The following is a 17,311-nucleotide window of genomic DNA, read 5'->3' as shown; positions in this document are numbered from 1 at the left end:
AAACTGCAAATGAGGGAATTGTTCATTACGGAACATTTCAAATATCACTGTCGCTTTCTTTTGAAAGGAACACTTCTTATATTTATGATGATGTAGAATAGGATTCCTAAACATTTTTGTATTGTAGATTGCTAAGGCGATTTGTAACCATTTTCGAATAATTGAACTCTTAATTTAACTGGAACACACTCTGTAATTGACCAAATGTAACAACATCAAAGAATGACCATTGGAAAACTTGTGCCTATTAAACTCTTTGTTTAATGACTTTTGCTATAACATATCAAAAATTCATCCAATTTGACATGAGGCCACTTTCTTTAATAACGTGTGCGGTTTCCTTTTCATTTCAATATAATGCTCGTACCTTGGCATTATGAGTGGAATACAATATCATTCAAGTGATTTAAGTAATTTTCGATGTATCGCTGGCACATTTGGGGCAATATCTCATCAATACCTTGACGGATGTTGGTTTTCAAATCATCAATGTCTATGGATTATTGGTATAAACACAATCCTTCACATAACATAAAAATCACAAGATCATGGTGACCAATTCACATCACCGAAACAAGAAATTGGTCATCATTTGGATATAGCTATGAGAATTGACCTTCTTCATTTTTGAATTTTACAGCCTTATCAATCCACCAGTCCAAATTGCACACCATATAGTGACTTCGTGAGAATGCAATGGGTCTCTCAGTAGTTACATAAGGATTTACACTGCTCCATAGGCGACAATTTCGCTTGTTTATATAGCTTCGTCGCTAAAGAAAATTCGATGCAAAAAATCATTCTAACGTTGTTGTTCAAGCAGCCAATCGGCATATTTTCTACACGCATTTCTTGGTCATCTGGCTTTAGTTCGGAGATGCCGATCCATATGCAAAATACTCCATTAGCGTGCCTTAAAAGAGGCCCAAATATTATGCGAGTCTGGTTATGGATAAATTTAGACCGGTTATGGATAAATTCATCAAACCAATGGTACGCTCAGAAGGATTACTATCTCGACCATAATGTGTCCGTAATGCTCGAAACTACCTACAGAATCATTATTTTTTCAAATGAAAGTATTATTCATGTCCATTTCTATTAATGTTAGTAATAGATATTGACTATATTAGACTATTATGGGAAAGGTGAATCAAACCCAGTTGAACCTTGTCGACGTTTCGGATAGTTATTATCTTAAATTAACATATAATTGTTGTCTTTTATCATGACTAAAAAACACAAAATTTGGCAATGAGTTAAAAAAGTCATCTTCTTAATTACAAATATATCTTAATTCAATACGATGTTGTGTATGTGGACTCATACTAGTGATAAAGTTAGAAGTGTTAATCTGACATCAATTAATTCTAACATTATCTCTAATCTAATCTAATTTCATCACAATAAAAATCCTATGTAAAATGAAGTATCAAAATTCAAACGTCTTCAATCCCGTTTTCCAGATGTAAAATCAAAATAATAAATGTCCGAAACCTCGACAAGGTTCAACTGGGTTTGATTCACCTCTAGTGTGATAGTAATAGTTCAATATAGCCAATATCTCACTAACATCATTTTTTTTAGTTAGTTAGTTTTCATAATTTTCACACGTTCAGCAGTAGATAAACGAACCATATTGTTAAATGACTAACTTTCAACTAAACATATGACGCTTCGGATAAAGATTTGTTGGTCATATGTCATAGGAACTGTGAAATTCAGGCCAGGACATGGATAATCCACTTAGAACATTAATAAGAGGAACGGAAATCACCTTGTAACAAGTTGTAACTGATGCATTTGTTTTGATTCCAACCTTCGTCGATCCTTGTCTGACGGAACACTATAGCAGTACCTAGCGTGACATAATTTGATTTATTTCGAAATTATCAATTGATGCCCAAAAATAGTTTACAACGTGATTTTTTAATGAAAATTCTTTGGTGCTCCAAAAAGGTCCATGTTTTTCTCAGTTGTATGATTTAGCTATTGTCAAATTTGAAAAAAGGATTCCTGATAAAACATTCAACAATCAAACCAGGATTCTGCACGCCTATGCGTGCTAGCGATTATCGGCTAGCTCGATTGTGATTGGTGACAATAAACTTGTATTCGTGATCGAGCACAAATGTTTACTTCCCGTTCCTTCTATCTATATTTTATATAATTTTCTGTTATACTAGAAACTAATTCACATCGAAGTAACAACCAAATAAAAACAAACATGAAAAAAAAAGTCGAAAAGGTTTCTCATAGGGGTAACTCGATTTTCAGATGAGGGAGGCAAAGGGAAATGCTTCCAATGAAAACAACTATTTCAATCAACCTCAGGAATGAATTAACAACAGAGCCAGGAGCTTGCGAAATCGTGATAAAGAGGGTCAGACACGACCGAACTCAATCCTTATATTTCAAATACCCCCAAGTGAATGGTCCCCTCAGCGGGAGTGATAGAGTCTAATACGAGGGGAGTTTTCTCTTCCACGCTGATAGGCTGCAGTCCGGAAGATCTAACAAATCCAAAATTCGAATGAACATCTTAAAGCTTGTCAAATATATTTTCTTGAAATGAAACAATCTAGAACGACTTGATCAACGTTCAGAAAGTTGTAGAACATTTAGTTATTCCTGAATATGTTACCTGACAAGATTATATTTTTCTTGATTGCCGTTCTGAAATTATTTTCAATCACTTCTATTGTCAATTTATCCACTGCTTTATCATTTTCATAGAAAACTAAAGTTTAAATCATCCAATTCAAAAAAGTTGGGAATTGTTGAATTGAAGTGTTTCCAAATCGAAGAGTCGTTTTGTCTTCTCAAGTTGAAAACTATTGAAGATCGAAGAAAATGTTACTTGACATTTCCGAGTAAGTTACCAGGAAGAAGAGAAAACTTTTTTCATTTAATAAACACACTAGACAAACGGTGAAAATAGCCGCTTCGGGTAATTTATATTTCTTTCGAATTTCCCAAGAAAAATCTCGAAATATGCGAAGTGAAAAGTCAAGGAAAAGTTGCAAAGTAGTTTGGTGCGGCAGGACCTCGCAACACAAAATGCACATTGTGGTGCATAAGGAAAAAGTTGAAATGAAATGATCTGAAGAAGAATACAGCAATATTCGGTAGCAGCAGCCTTCAGTGTGATATTGGTATATATATTCTTTTGAGATAGAGCAATACAAAAATTTTTTAACTTCAAACAACAAAGCATGTGTAGATGTGATTTCAGTATTAGCAGAGGAAATGTTAACGGGACATCATACATTTCAAAGTATGATACAAGAGTAAAACGACCCCAGTAATAATAATAATGATACAAGAGTATAGATAAAAACCTCAGCAAAAACTCTGTTTTCCCTAGGTGTAGTGATTGATTTTTATATTTGTTTACATAAAAAGCTGACATATTTATATTGAACTATTGAAGGGCTTCCTTTTCATAATTTCATCCAAACAAAATCGTCTCCATCATTTCTCTTCGCCAACGGTTCACGACTTTTTAATTATAAATCTGAAAACAAAAAAGGAAAGAACCTGAAAGGAGTAATAAATGTTAGTTTCCATTTTATTGATCTTAAGTTAGCGACCCATTCTAAAAAAGAATCTGGAACTTAATGGATGGCTTGGACACAACCATGAAATTTATAAATTGGAAAAGTATTCACTCAGTGGTCGATGTTTTCTTCTACACCAAACTCAAATAGTGGGATTTCAAAAGAATGCCATTTGCAGAGCATACTATTACAACGACCATGAACAGTACTAAGTCAATGTAAAATACACCCAATTTGCCTAGGAAGATAGAAACCTAGAACTTTCTCTGAAAGATCAAAGATTAGACTTTTGTTGAAAACATTACAAGAACTCTATTCCGAACGCCAAATTTCCTTGTCACTTTCAATAGATTGAAAGAAGGTATAGTTTATCCAAAGTCACTTGGAGGAAGCTGAATATTTGGATTATACAAGGGTTGTCCATGTTTCCAGAAATTCCTTTGGGGTTAGTGAATTTATTGCCTAACAATACTTTCAAATAAATCGCGGTACTTAGCAGATCGCGGTATCCATTTCAAAGGGACATCTATGGCCAAGCGTTTTTATGAACAAGTTCAAGTAACTTTGGATATACTATACTAATTCATAAAGGCAGTTTTAGTATCTGGGAGGTATGATACAATTAGAAATAAGTTCGGGTAGTAATAAAAATCTTCCCAAGATTTCTTGACCTGTCTTCCTGTCTACGAATATGAGGATATTGGAGTAATTTTATAACGAGACTAGGTATTTGAGAAAACTTGATCAAATATGGATTTCGAGAATGATCCGAATTCTTCAATAGAGAATGTTAACTTTAATAAATTATCTTCATATAAGCAGAGCTGTGCCATAAATTAGTGATTTGTGATCAATTCTTGATTTTCCCATAAAATAACAAGAATAGTTATTGAAGAGCGTTCAACTTAGATTAAAGAGTTGGGTTCTGGTATCTTTATGGATTTTAATGGTCAATATGAAGAAACCGGAAGATGTGGATGGAATTTCGTGTTCGGAGATTCATTATAATGGTTTTTTTTTTCGAGGTATATAACTTTAAATTGGCATTTCTGTTCAAGATGGCGACCGATTTAACAGCTGTCAAGTAATTTATTCTCAGTTTGGTTTGGCAATTCGTCATGAATATACTCACGCCTGAACAACCCTTGCAAATAGTGCAATTTCATTTCGAAAATTTTCGATTTTCATAAGCGAATTTTGTTTAGCGATGAAGCGCACTTCTGGTTGAATGGCTACGTCAACAAACAAAACTTCCGCATTTGGAGTGAAGCTAATCCTCAAGGTATGTCGAAACACCGTTACATCCAGAAAAAACTGACTCTTTGGTGCGCTTTATGGGCTGGTGGAATCATTGGTCCGTACTTCTTCAAAAACGATGATGGCCAAAACGTTACAGTCAATGGTGATCGGTATAGAGCCATGATTACTAACTTTTTCATTACTGAATTGAACAACCATGATGTCCAGGAGCTGTGGTTCCAACAAGACGGCGCAACATGTCACACAGCTCGTGCCACAATCGATTTATTGAAAGACACGCTTGGTGACCGCCTAATTTCACGTTTTGGACCTGTGAGTTGGCATCCAAGATCTTGTGATTTAACACCGATAAACTACTTTCTGTCGGGCTATGTAAAGTCATTGGTCTATGCGGATAAACCACAAACCCTTGACCATTTGGAAGACAACATTCGCCGTGTTATTGCCGATATACGGCCACAAATGTTGGAAAAAGTCATCGAAAATTGGACGTCCAGATTGGACTACATCCGAGCCAGCCGTGGCGGTCATATGCCAGAATAGTTATTTATAATACAAGTGCAGAAGGCATTGATATTCTTCCACGAGTTCAAAATTCAAAAACGAGCCACGAAGTGGCGAGTTTTGGAATGAACGAGTGGTAGAATGAGCCTTCTGTACGAGTATTATACATTATTTTCTCTAATTCATTGCATTTTCATTGAAATTGATGAAATATTTCCATAAATATATTTTAGTGATTTTTGCATTGAAAAATGTTGGTTGGCAGAACTCATTTCTTTAAGGCAAATTGATGAATTGACAGATAAAGCCGTGGCGGAAAGTTCGGAGTACCAATATAGAATAATAAAATATAACCATGAAAACTGTGCGTTTCTGATATATTCTCGCACGATTTTGTTCTACAAGATGTGGAAGAATGAACGGAATAACCATAGAATTAGAGAAATCATATTTATAATGTAATGCAACAAGATTATCTTGCGGATAAATAAAATTCATGTCAATCCAATAATCCATCGTTATTTTATTGCAATTTAAAGTTCTATAGCACTAAAAAAAACACCCTTTATAAATGAAAAACTACTTTCCGAAATAATTTCCTTCGATAGAAGCATTTGCGAAATATACCTGAAATATACATTTATTGTTTTGATTTTAACAACCTGTATCCGAGCTGAATCGGAAAAATGGTGAAAGAAAATAGAGCTTTTTTGCCTGCTTGCCTTTCTGCAACTTAATAACTTCTTCCTGATAAGGAGAGATCGAGATTTTTTCAAACTTGATCAGTGAAAGGCTAGTAGAATCGCATAAATTAGAACGAATCAATGTTCACAGATTCTTATTATTTCACCTTCAATCAAATAATTGGCTCTACTGAAACTTGAAATGAATTTAATTTCACATTTGTGTTAAGGCAATCTGTTGTATTATCCATGAAATGAACTGAATCATCATAAAATATTTAACATCATTTCATGACCAACCTTGAATATAGAGTTCATTGCCCAATGGAACATGTACAGGATGTGTAATACGTTTTATATCAATACTCTAATTATAATATCCATAGAATTGTTGAAAAAAAAATCTGGATCAATTTTTCTCGAAAAAATGGTGGGTAACTTGTTAAGGATATATAACACAGGGGATTTATGAATAATCCAACAACCTTCGGAAACCGTTTAATTAAATTATTTGAAAAAGGATTCTATATTATGGTCATCATTAATAACTTGATGATTTGCTGTAAGATATTACCTTGCTTTGTATGTTTTCGGAATCAAACAAATAGTGATCCGATTAGAATTTTAAGATGGATTAGAGATGACACTCTATGACAATAAAATTGGGATAATTTTGAAATTAAAATTTTTACAAATTCACATTGAAATCGATTATGAGCGAAGAATTCGAAATGTTGGAGAGAAATTTGATTTTCGAGTTGTGGAACATTCCTAAAATATCTCAAAAATCTCAAAACATTTCAAATTTGCCTGCTAAAATATGGTGTTTCGAGCAATTGATTCTAGAATGAATAATCCTGGAGTATTATGAAGTGTTTAGTCTTGCAATGATGTGTCAAGATGTGATGCCTTATCAATTCATTATAGTTGTTCCTTTGTTTACTGCTTGAATTGTGTGAGTATTCGTCTTTTCATTGCATCATATCAAATGAAAAGTCCCATTTTTGTCTGAACGGGTAAGCTAATTAAATGAAGAAAATTGCTCTTCAGGGGTTTCGAAATTCGAACTGAAAGCATCTCGAGAACTATAGGACTTACAGAAAAAATCTTCAAGGATCTTTGATATTTTTTTTCGAAATAATATGACATTCGAAAGTAGATAACTTGATTTGTTCGGAGGTTACAGGGCGTTTTTGAAAAATGATTGTTTCGAAAATTATTTCGCTATATCTTGGTTTCTGTTCGAGATTTTCGAAAAATTCTATAACTTTTTTTTCAGTAATTTTTAAAGTTTATATGTATAATTCTCATAACAGATCATAGAAATAGAAATTTATTAACGTTTTAGCGATATAGAGGAGAGTGGGTGATTTTTAAGTGGGACATTCTAAATATGGCTTGATTACAATTATAAAATAGACATAAAATGAATTAAATCTCGAAACAAATAAAAAATATTTATATTTTAGGTGTACAACTTTGCATTCACCGTTTCTTTCCGAAATTCGAAGCTTTATTTTAACAAACTGGTTATACATTTATGATTTATAGTGTCCATCGCTGGCCACTACTTCCTCCCATCTTTCGGGCAGCGTACGAATACCGTGTTGAAAAAACTAGTCATCTTTCGAAGTGATCCATGAACCGATCCAATGTTTTACTTCTTCATAAGACCGAGAGTGCTGGCTAGCAAGACCATGTGCCATTGATCGAAACACGAAACATAGAATTTTTTGAATATCTCGAACAGAAACCAAGATATAGTGAAAAAAAGATGCTAAATTTCCACAGAAATACCGTCCAATCAGTCTTCTCTGGTACATAGGAAGATTACGAAAGCGGTCATTCTGAAAAGAGTGAAGACAATAACGGAAGAAAAGAAGATCATACAGTTGGAACAGTTTGGTTTCCAAAGCCAACATTCCACTGTGCAACAAGTGTTCCGAGTAGTGGTGCAAAGCACGGATGGATATAACCGTAAACAAGTCACAGGAGCTGTGTTCTTGGATGCAGCCAAATCATTTGATTAAGTATAGTACAAAGGACTGCAATACAAACTGCTTGTTTCCCACTCTCCATGGTCCAACTTTCAGCTTCTTACCTGCATTCTTGCAAGTTTAGAGCCAGAGTTGACGGAGTATTGTCTTCAGAGAGGTCTCTTTCAGCCGGAGTTCCGCAAGGATCTCTGCTGTCTCCAATATTATTCACAATGTATGTATCCGATATGCCGAAAACGATGAAATCGTCAGCACTGTACTCTGATGACACCGCCATTCTTGCCAGTTCTTGGTGTCCCAAAATGGCAACGAAGTACCTACAAGAAGCCATATACAGACTTCAATTTTGGTTTGCTCGATGGAGAATTGAAGTAAACCCTAAAAAGAGCGAAGCAGTTCTTTTCAGCCGAAAGAAAAAAGATCCCCTCGAACACGTCGTAATGTTCGGTAGGAGGATCGAATGGAAAAACGAGGCCAAGAATCTGGGAGTGATACTTGACAAGAAGCTCACTTGGAACCAACACGTCACATCAGTTGTGACGAAGGGAAAGACAGCAGCGGCAGTGTTGCAACCGCTACTTCGCAAAAGCAACAAAATTACTCTTTCCAACAAGCTTCTTCTTTATAAGTCCACCATTTGGCCGCTCATGTCTTACGCATGCCCGGCTTGGGGAGAAACGCCGTAAAGACGCATCTGCAGAGACTTCAAGTCGTGCAGAATACGATCCTAAGACGAGCCTTAAATGCACCATGGTTTGTCAGCAACGTACGGATACATGAAGACCTGCAAATACAATTCCTAGACGACCATCTGAAAGATCTGAGCGTGAAGACCTTCATTAAAATGGAAAATCACGCAAACCCTCTTATGAGGAAGGCTTGCGACTACGATGAAAAAGCTCCTAGAAAACACAAACGACCGAAGATGGCACTTCCCTAGGAAGTGTGTGTTAAAGCCAAACCCTTACTGGCACAGAGATTGTGTAATGATTATTACACAAACTTTCTGAGTGGCAATATGCCACCTGCTAGAGCAGAATCAAAATAGCTCACCAGAGGTGAATTCTATTGAGATGGAGCAGTAAAAGGCTAATTGCCTGACTGCAAAAGTAAAAGAAGTTCTAATATAGTGAAACACATGATATCTATGATCTTCTTTCTGATATCCTATTTTTCAGAAAAACTAGATCGGGGTCCTTAATTTTTTTTTTTCAATGCCGGGGGCATCCATTTACAGACGAACCTTATCCAAAGGAGCTAGTGTGAGGGTCCAGGCTCATCAAGTGCGAGAATACTCACTAAACCTAACCTGCTGTTTCTTAGGTTTCGGGCATAAAGCCTATAAACCATTTATCTCTTGGTCGGATAAATTTCTACTGGCACACTATTGTGCCGGGTTATTCGGGAGTCCTTTTTATTCGGATTGTTTCTTCAATTTGATGTGTTTTCTTGAGTTTCCTATTTATTAAGGTCATCGTTTCGCAATTGATCCCTGGGTCTTTTGCGGTATATTCTCATTCTTCTTGCATCTTTGGCAGGATCGTAGTCAATTAATCTTCTCAATTCTTCGTTGGGATGTACTATCAATTTTTCCAATATTCTTTCGGCTTTTTTCTTCATGTAGTCAGTTATTCTGTCCCATTTTAAATCTCTGTGGATTTGGATGTTTCTAACAAACCAAGGGGCATCTATTGCCCATCTTAGATATTTATCTTCCGTTGATTGAATTCTCTTGATGTGGTTTTTGGCCGCGTATCCCCAAGCCACTGAGCCGTACGTGAGTTGGGATCTGGCAACGGCTTTAATTATCCTGAGTTTGGTGTTTATGTCCATTCGGCTACTTCTTCCGATGATTAGGTATAGACGGTTCATCGCTTTGTTGGGGGGTCCTTAAAGTTTTTTTCTCCAAGTCCTATAGTTCTCGAGATGCTTTCAGTGTGTACCGAATTTGGGACACCCTGTACTAAGAGCATAGTAAATCTTCGAAAAGTACTGTTGTAAAATTACAAAATAGAAAAATTTCACAATGGTATGAAGAGTAACTTATTAGTTCAGCAATTACTAAGTTTTTTTTTTTTTTTATACGCATCTCTCGGGAAAAGACTGAGCTTATAACGCCCTTTCAAGCGCCCCGAGATGAATTTAGAAGAAATCGATTTGTGCGTGTCTTAAACTGCTGTAAGTTGTAACCAAGGGGGAATACATCTTGAGGTAGGGTATTCCATAGCCTTGCAGTTCGGTAAAGAAAAGCCTTCTGATACACCGATGTCCTAGCTGTAGAAAGATGCACGACAAACTGGTGACTATTATCGGCTAGCCTTGTTCGTCGATCAAATTGAGCCCCTGGTGGAATCATGGAGGCAATGGCAGCAGAACACCTTCCGTGGTAGTATCTGTAAAAAAGGCATAAGTCTCCAACCTTCCTACGGTGATCGAGACTATGAAGGTTGGCAGTTAACGTTGGATCGTCTATTAGGCGCACTGCTCTTTTTTTAATGGAATCAAGTAGGAGTAACGAGTGCTTAGGAGCTGAACCCCAAGCATGAGAGCAATATTCCATAGCTGGAAGCACTTGATCCTTATAAAGTAATAAAAGCTGCTTTGAAGTGAACAATTTCCTCGCACGAAATAGATAGAAGTAGTTTTAATTAAAAATTATAAACCGAAATGTAACTAACATTTCTCAACTTCAAATTGCCATAATGCTCGACAATGAACTATTTTGATCGTGAATTTTCCATTCGATTCAAAATTCTCACATTGAACTTAGCAATTCACAATTTCAAGTCATTGCTACCGACCGTTCCATTATTTTTATAGTGGACATAATGTTTTATCGTCGGTAATTTTAATGCAATTACCTTTGTTCTGCTTTCGAACGTAAAAATCGTAAAAGTTCGCCCGAACAATGGTCTGACGTCGTGCGATAATCGGTAGGAACTCATTATTTTGTTCGATATCGTTTTTTCTTCTATGACCGTTTGGGTAACGTCAGCACCAAACTGGAATTGTTATTTGGTTGGCTAACAATTGACTTCAGACGAGACTTGAAAAGAGTATGACGTTCGTTAGAGGGTCACGCGATTTTATGGATTAATTATTGAAATGCGAAATACATAAGCATTCAACTTTGCTTTCGCCGTTTTTTCCGAAAGTCGAGGCTTTATTGTAAAATACTGGTTATACATTGATGATTCAAAGCAATTCACGAATCGATCCAATTTTTTACTTCTTCTTTACTTACCGGAAGTGCTGGTCAGCCAGGCCATGTGCCATTGATCGAAACAAGTGATAGTCTGAAGGATCAACTTCTGGAGAGGGCGGGGTGGGACTTCCCACTTCAACGTTTCCACACTGAGAGAAATCCATATATTTTTATTAATAAAGCACTTCTTTGGAGGTTATTTATTCACAACTATTACAGCAGATTTATATTTAATATATTCATTAATAGTTAAATTATGCATTCAAAAAAGTTTATTAATAGAGAATAAAATATTTGTTTACAAGGTATTTGATAATATTTAATATATTTCGGTTATAAATAATTCATATGAACGTACGTTATCTCCACAAATAACATAAATTCATTATCAACAAATTTTCAACTGGTAGTTAACGAACATTGGCTATTTATAAATAAACTCTCACAAGAATTCAATAATTTATTCACTCGGAATATAGGATTTATTAATAATTAACAAACTAACATAATTCTAGCGATCCAATCTGTGGAAAAGTTTAAGGACAAATTGTTACGTTTTAAAATCAAACAGGGTTAATTTCAATATGGAAGTGAATATTTTTTCCAAATTTGCCAGTTGTAACAAAGGTGACCAGCTAGCTCACTCAGGGTGGGTTTCACTCTGGAGCATGAAATAAAAAAAATTTGAAGAGTTCTGAGGGCGCCAGGTAATTTAAATATTTATGGTCACTTATTTTTGAAATTACCAAACTTTTGACATAATATGGAAAAAATGAATGAATGAAAATGAGAGATGGAAAAATAAAAGATTGATATTCTAATTCTAAATATATTGAAGTTGATAATCTACTAGCCTAAACCTACCTATCTGCTACTCTACGTCTATTACCTATCCTATATACTACCTACTCTAAAACTACAATAAATGATAATTAATATACAATTAATTACTCTAGATCCCCCGTGGGGTACTTATCCACACAAATAATGAGGATGGTGAAATTTTCCTTTATGAGTTATGCCTTCAATAGATCATGGAAATATCCCTCCAGATAACATGAGGTGTGTAAATTATGTAATATCTCTAAGAGAAAATAAAGACCCTAAAATGACACACAAAACAATTAGAATATTCTCTCTGGAGCACGGAAATTAAATCTTACCCTTGATGGTGTGTGGGGTAGATGAGGGGTAACAATAAATTCCAATATTGAAATCCCCGATTTTCGAGTTTAACCAGAGAATAAAAACCAATATACCAATAGAAAGATATCTTTCTTATAATCAACCGAAAGATAATTCTCTCTTCCTTGTTACCAGAATAAATGAATTGAAATATGTTTCCGCAAGGTCGTAACTCCAGCAAGAATATTCGGACAAAAAAAAATTACATAAACATATTAAAAACCTAGTTTGTTCGAACTCAGCCGCCCGATTCTAGGAACATAAACTACTCGAACAAAATTGTGATACATACTACTCCGCAGAGAAAACTCAAAGAGAAGCGCATCTCCTTGAAGGATCTGTCCTTGAACTTTTCCTTTGATTTGAATTTCCTTTTTAAACATAAAATCTGTGTTACTATGGGCTTATTGTACTGAATTTTGAGTTTAGATCGTTTGTACCTGCTTAGTGTGATGTTGGCAGAACAGTGGTTTGAGGGAACATATGCGATCAAGTTAACTAGGGTTCAAACCCGTATAAAGTCAATGTGAACTCTAAAGAATTACCTAATTAGGCAAACGGTTCTTCTCAGATCCTAACAATCGGATAATAGAAACAACCAAAGTAATTATCTAAGAAATACGTTAACCATTACTGAATTGAAATATTTTTTTTTTATTAGGCATGGATACATATTACATATAAATAAGGTTTATCAATTATTACTCAATGATATATTAACCTCAACTATATTTATTTCCTTCAAATGGATATTTCTTCAGCATTATTAATATAAGTTATGCGTAAATAAATGAAGTGTACTAATCAATGATGATTATTGGTGGGATTTCGAATAAATTATTTATTTCAATGAAACTAATATTTGTTGGTCCATATATCCTATAAATGATTTATTAACTAAAATGCATTTTCGATAATATCAAATAAACACTTCTCTCAGTGCAAGTATGTTTTTACCAATTCCGCAACATATGGTCGAGCATTGTCATGCTGTAAAATCACTTTATCATGTCCCTCGCGTTGTATTGAGGCCGTTTGTCTTTCAATGCTCGCCACAAACGCATTAATTGCGTTCGATAACGATCACCTGTGATTGTTTCGGACGGTTTTAACAACTCATAATACACTACGCTGAGCTGGTCCCACCAAATACTGAGCATGACCTTGGAACCGTGAATATTCGGTTTGGCCGTTGACATGGAAGCATGACCGGGATATCTCAATGATTTTATATGCTTGGAATTATTGTAATGATCCCTTTCTTCGTCTCAGGTCACAATGCGATGCAGAAATCCCGTCCGTCTTCACTTTGCAAACAGCGGTTCACAATAAAACAAACGCCGTTCTCTCGGCTTCAACTCGTACGGTTGTACGGCACCCAATTCATGACTTTCAATTCAATGACTTTCAGGCGTTTTGAAATGGCTTGTTGCGTCAATCCCAATGATCCTGCCAATTATTGTTGCGTTTGACACGAGTCTTGATCAAGTAATGCATTCATTTCTGCATCTTCTAAAACCTTCTCTCTTCCACCGCTATGCTGGTCTTTGACGTCAAAATCACCGTTGAAACCACTCTCGGCACGTTATTCCACTAATAGTGGCCTCACCATAGGTATTTGAGAGCATTCGATGAACCTCAGCCTCAGATTTCTTCATATTAAAACAGAAAATTAAAACTTCCGCTAATGACAAGATTTTGGCTCATAAGCTGACTTGTTTAATTGAGAATAACTTTATGATGCAGTCACAAATCGACTAATATTTCGATGGCGTTATGTTTTCAAATAGAGGAAAATGACATTTTGTTTTGTTTTTCAATAATATATTTTCAGTTTTTGCAATAATTCTCCCCATTGATTCTAAATACTGACTCAGGTTAAATGTTTTTAAGTATTATAAGCTGAAAATTCAATTGAACTTAAAAAATAAAAGATATAAGAAATTATTTTGACTTCTAACAAAAACCATTTTGTCCGTATACTAACGACAAAATGACATACTAGTAATAAATATAATATTTGAATGCAAAGTTCGAAAATATGTAGGTTTTGGTTCTCGAGACTGTAGCATACGATTTATAAGCCCAGTGAAAACACCGCATGCAACGTAGCCACTGCTCACCAGGTATGAAACGAAAAAAAAACGTCATTGCAATAAATGCAGGGACAGTCATCGTCATCTTCATTTTTATTTTTGATTTGAAACGGTTCAGTGCCAAATTCTTCATCGTCAACGACTTTTTTTTTTCAACGGCCTTGTTTTTTTTACCACAGGGTTTTTTTATCCTTTAATAATGTTTCAGTAATTTCTTGTTTCTTCTTCTTGGGTGGATTGGTCGCAGCAGATTTAGCCTTTGTTTTGTCGAAATAAGGCGTTAACGTTAAGTGACAATTGCATTTATGAGCTTTTGGCTTTCTTATGCCTTGTCACTGAGGAAGTGGTGAAAGAATTTCAATAGGAAAGGGTATCGTATTTTTTACAAGATACTTACCAGAATTTCACGTTATATCGCGTATGGTACGTGCAAAATGAGTACAAAACAACATGAAAAAGAGCTCATTAGTATCACGTGGAAATCAATCAACAAAATTCCATATTATTTACAAAAATATACTTTCCTGACATGTATCGGACAAAATGACACACTATGTCGTTTTGTCCATCAGGATAGTATCTCATTTTGTCCGATACATATTTTTTTATGATATTGAAGCATAATTTCAAAACAAAATTAATATCCATCTTGAAAATTATACATATTATTACGTCATAACAGTACCAACAAGAATACATTAAAAAAACAACGAATATTGTAATGACACTCTCCAGAAGCAATTCAGAAACCAAGTGAACAAAAAAAATTCAACCGACCTAACCACATTTGTAGCTATTGCACCAGTGAAACAGACAGTAGGATGTCAATTTCTTCGCAGGATTGCCATCATCACTAGCAGAAACTGCATCACTGTGAAACCCCGAACTATACGGAGCCACTTTTGAAAAAATCTAAAAGTTCATTTTGTCCTCATTTCCCATACCTAAGTTGTCCTAAAATCAATTTCTTACCACACACATAAAGAAAACTTTCCCCTTCGACCGATTGTAAGCTTGGTTGCCTCCCCATTTAAATTTAAAAAAAATTAAGTAAGTTTTATCACAGTTACTATCTGATGCTTTCACAAGGGATGAGAAACATGTCGTAAATTCTTTTGAAGTCGTTAGCGAGTTATCTGGGACACCTATACCGGAAAAGTATATATTGGTCTCATTAGACGCCAAGTCACTTTTTACGAATGTACCAGTTGAATTATGTGTAGACCTTGTAAGACAACGTTGGTCAATGATCCGACCTCATACAAAGCTTGAACTTGACGAATTTGTTGAATTGTTCTCGCTTTGTGTTGACAACAGCTATTTTGAATTTAATAATATTTTTTCTGTTAATTTTTTATTAGCAAATTGTTGGAATAGGGGTATGGGTAATTGCCATTTAACAATTTGAATGGCTATTTTCAACTGAACATAAGACGCTTCGGATGTCAGTTCTTTTCGGCATATGTCATCGAAACAGGTCTGTGCTGTGAACAGAATAATCAATAAGTTAATTTGGATAAAAGGTCCATTAAAACATTAAACAGTTTGATGTAGTAAATAACATGATGTGAAATTGTTTCGGGTCCCCAAAATATAATTGTTATATTGATTAGTGGATACTAGAACAAATATAGAAGTCTTTGAGGTTTTTTATTTTATTGTTCACCTGACGTTTCACCCAATATTTGGGCTTCTTCAGAGGTTCACTACCTTAAAAACACACTCCTTTAATCAAAATTAACATATCTAATTGTTTCATCATCAGCCAGTAAATAAACGATTTTCATTCGCCCGAATCTGAGGGTATAATTGGCAAGATAGTAACAAATTTTGAAGAGATCAGATCTGTTAATGTTGTCTTAAGGCCCATCATCGAAATGTACGCTTGACAGAAAATATCGTTGCTCTGGGTGAAAGTGTTGAAGAAGATCAGAGTTTATCCATTTCTCGGCACGCACAATATTTGGGCCTCTCTTACGGCATGCCATGGTGTATTTTGCATATGGCTCATCGAATGCTCTCAAATACCTATGGTGAGGCCGCTATTAGTGAAAGAACGTGCAGATAGTGGATTAAACTCCTCAAGAACGGTCATTTTGACGTCGAAGACCTGCATGGAGGTGGAAAAGAGAAGATATTCGAAGATGCAGAATTGGTGGCATTACTTGAACATGACTCGTGTCAAATGCAACAAGAATTGGCAGGATAATTGGGAGTGACGCAACAAGCCTTTTCAAATCGCCTAAAAGTCATAGGAATCATTCAGAAATAAGGAATTCAGGTGTACGAGTCAAAGCCGAGAAATGTTGAACGGCTTTTTTTTTGCTTATGAACAGCTGCTTGCAAGGCAAAGACGGAAGGGATTTCGGCATTGAATTGTGACTGTGGATGAAAAATGGGTTTATCACGATAATCCCAAGTGCAGAAAATCTTGGGGATTTCCCAGTCATGCTTCCAAGTCGACGGCCAAACCGAATATTGACGGTTCCAAGGACATGCTCAGTATATTGTGGGACCAGCTAGGCGTAGTGTATCATCAGTTGTTAAAACCGATTGAAACAATCACAGGCGATCGTTATCGAACGCAATTAATGTTTTTGTATTATCAAGAGTTTCAGTCATACGGCTTATCAACCAATTGCCCATCTTTGATATTCTGTGAACTTCGGATAATTAATATATTCGGTGGCCTCCAAGGACCCTGGATTAAACACAGTTAGTTTTTTCAACATTTTCAAATTGATAAAAGTTGTTTTTCACAATGAAGCCTTGAATTCTGGGAAAGAAACGGCGGAAGCAAAGTTGTACGCCTATAAAGAAC

The sequence above is a fragment of the Harmonia axyridis genome, chromosome 3 (assembly GCF_914767665.1).
Source record: "Harmonia axyridis chromosome 3, icHarAxyr1.1, whole genome shotgun sequence".
NCBI lineage: Eukaryota > Metazoa > Arthropoda > Insecta > Coleoptera > Coccinellidae > Harmonia > Harmonia axyridis.
This window is presented reverse-complemented; position numbering follows the sequence as displayed.